Source organism: Onthophagus taurus, chromosome 3, assembly GCF_036711975.1.
Source record: "Onthophagus taurus isolate NC chromosome 3, IU_Otau_3.0, whole genome shotgun sequence".
NCBI lineage: Eukaryota > Metazoa > Arthropoda > Insecta > Coleoptera > Scarabaeidae > Onthophagus > Onthophagus taurus.
In genome coordinates, this window is record NC_091968.1 from 22,777,586 (window position 1) to 22,780,857 (window position 3,272).

Below are 3,272 nucleotides of genomic sequence, written 5' to 3' on the forward strand. Positions count from 1 at the left end.
TACTAATGAAAGACTAGATGTTGCAAATGAAGCAGATTCTTCTTACAGAAGACTGACTGGACACAGTGTGAAGACACTATTATAATACCAGAAGACGAAATACTGTTGGTGGAAGACTAGATATTGCTGCAAAAGACTAGATATTGCTGGCAGAAGACTAAGTATTGCTAGTGAAAGACTAGATATTGCAAATGAAGCACATCCTTCTCACAGAAAACTACAAACTACTACCAAAAAACCAAATACTGTTAGCAGAAGACTTAATTTTACTGTCAGAAGACCAAATTATGTTGTCAGAAGACAAGATATGACCAATGGTACAAATCTCGTTTAAATTTCTATCCAATACTTGTTAAAATTGCATTCCTTGTTTCCCGATGTCTATGTTTCTTAGATTTGATATTCCAAAGAACTGAATTTTCTTCGTACACTTCAATTAATTCAAATATTTAAATAAAATGTAAATGTGTTATATTGAGAAAACTCGTAGCAAAATACGAACCGTGTTCGTTTTTTGACAGTTACTCTCACGATAGATAAATGGTACGTGTCCACTTGAGTACAAGTCTCAACCTGTTCACTCTCCGAAAGTTGGTGGGGACTCTCAGATGCGTGTCCACCAGAAAAAATACTCTCGATAGCTTCTCTCGAGAGCATTTCTCGCAAGTGGAGAGAAGGTGATAAATCTGGCAACGATTCTGGATCGGATGATGAAGTAGATCGTGTGGTATATGATGGCGTTATAAACAGTGATGACTGATGACACCGATGAAGCCCCACACTACGACCCTGATGCAGACTTAGAGCTGTCAGACGTTTCAAGTATGGATGAAGAACAACCTCTACCACTAGTTAGGAAGAAGAAGAAGACAGTTAGTCTTGTTGTTTCTAATCCACACGTAATGGTTTGTGATAAAATTAGTCTCAGAAAGAAAAAATGGGTATCGTTGAACAAACAAACTAACGGCTGCTAGATATACATCATCGATAGGCAGAAATATTATTCATATTTGACATTATTTGACATTTCGAAGTTGGCAATACCGGAGAAATTTAAATTACGAATTTCAAGTTGAAGAATTTAACCAATCAGAAGACGTTATTTAAAACGTTCTTGGAGTAAACAAACGAAAGAAACTGGTAGATTTAATCAGCCCCAGGGATCTTTGATAGAAGAAATTGGAACTGATTGTATGTCAAAATCCCACCGTAAGATGGTATTAGCGTCTATACTGAAATAATTTAATTAAAGTAACAGTTTTATTATTAATAGTGGGAATGATGAGAGACAGCAATAACAATTATTACCAGTATCGTTCCTTTAATTTAAAAAGTATAGATTCCAAATCGTGTTATATTTTTAAATTTGCCGCTAACTTCACCTTTTAAAAGTTGAAGTTTGTTCAGAATGACAGATCAAAACGTCATTTGAAAGTGATTTTTAAGAGTAAGAGTATAATAAAGTAATAATGGTATGATTAAATAATTAGATTATAATTGACATTATTGCTTTGTTTCAGCTAACGTTCGAAACACTTTCCAAACAGTTATTCTGTGGTTGGAGCTTTTATATATAAACCCAATCCAACCTGTATTCTAGTGGTTCGGTTCTTAGCTGAATAATTTCGAAATATCCCCAACAGATGGCGCCACATGCGTTCAATTTTTAGTACGAAGTTTTTTGCATTTCTACGAAGTTTTTTTCTATGGATGTCACTGAAGTAAATGTCAAAATTATAAATAATTTATTCTTCAATAATTTTAAATACATTAAAATAACAACAATAACTTTCCTTATTATAATTAATATCCCTACACTCATATGGCTTATAAATAATAATTCTTGTTCTATTAATTTCAACATCATTTATTGGAATCACCAAACATTTTTTATCACTACCAGCTCTACATTCATAAATATCACATTCAAACTCATTAATTTTCCTTAAAACGTTCAATTCAAACCCAACCTCAACATCATAAACGTTTCCTTTTTCTTTATTCAAATACAATTCGTGTTTCCATATTGCTAAACTCTTCGCTTGATTATCTAAAGCATTTTGTAATTGTCCGGCGAATCCAAACTTTTTAAATCTCCGTTTTCTTTTAATTTTACCAGGTTTAATACTTTCAATGGAAGAATTTATTGTTTGCGTATTAAAATAATTCGATGATTGACCAAAATCAGATTTTTGCGTATTTGAAAACTGAGAAATTTTATAAGATTCATCTTGATTACAATTTGAGCTTTGCGATGATTCATCTTCGATTAAAACTTCACATTTTGATTTGGTTTCGTTTAAACATAATTTCGTAAAAGTATTTTTTGATTCTAAATTGTTATAAATTTTCTTTTTTACCTTATCGATCTTGCGATTACTACAAATCACAGGCGAATTTGAGTTAGTATCCGTAATTAATACCGTAGGGGATTCTTGTAATATTAATTTGCGTGAAATCACCGGAGATTCATTGGTTTCAAAAAAAAATTCTTCAATTTTAATCTTCTTTTGTGACTTAAATGGGGCTTCTTCGGAATCTGAACTACTCCAAGATATATTTGGTGATGTTTCCGGGTTTAATTCACTTTTATTTATCACCCAACGCTTCATTTTTAATAAAATTAATTTGTTATATTTTTAGGTTATATTAAATGACAGTTAAAACAGTTTTCTTCACGATTTAGTTTTTATTGTTGATTCTAGATGTCGCTGATGTTAACGTCAAAATTTATTTTAATAAAAACCAATTTTTCTTTTTAATTCCTTTATTATTTGAAAACTGAGAGATTTTATAGGACTCACCTTGATTATAATTTGAGCTTAGCGATGATTCATCTTCGATTAAAACTTCACATTTCGATTTGGTTTCGTTTAAAAATAATTTCGTAAAAGTATTTTTTGACTCTAAATTGTTATAAATTTTCTTTTTACCTCATCGATTTTGAGATTACTACAAATCAGATTGAGTTAGTATCCCTAATTAATACCGTTGGGTGATTCTTGTTATATTAATTTGCGTGAAATCACTGGAAATTCACTAATATCAAAAAAATTTTCTTCAATTTTAAATTTCTTTTGTGACCTAAATCGGAATTTGAACTACTCCAAGATATATTTAATGATATTTCCGGGTTTAATTCACCCAACGTTTCATTTTTATTGAAATTAATTTATTTATTATATTTTTAGGTTATATTAATTGACAGATAAAAGTTTCCTTTACGGCTTAGTTTTTATTGTAGATTATAGATGTCGCGATGTTAATGTGTC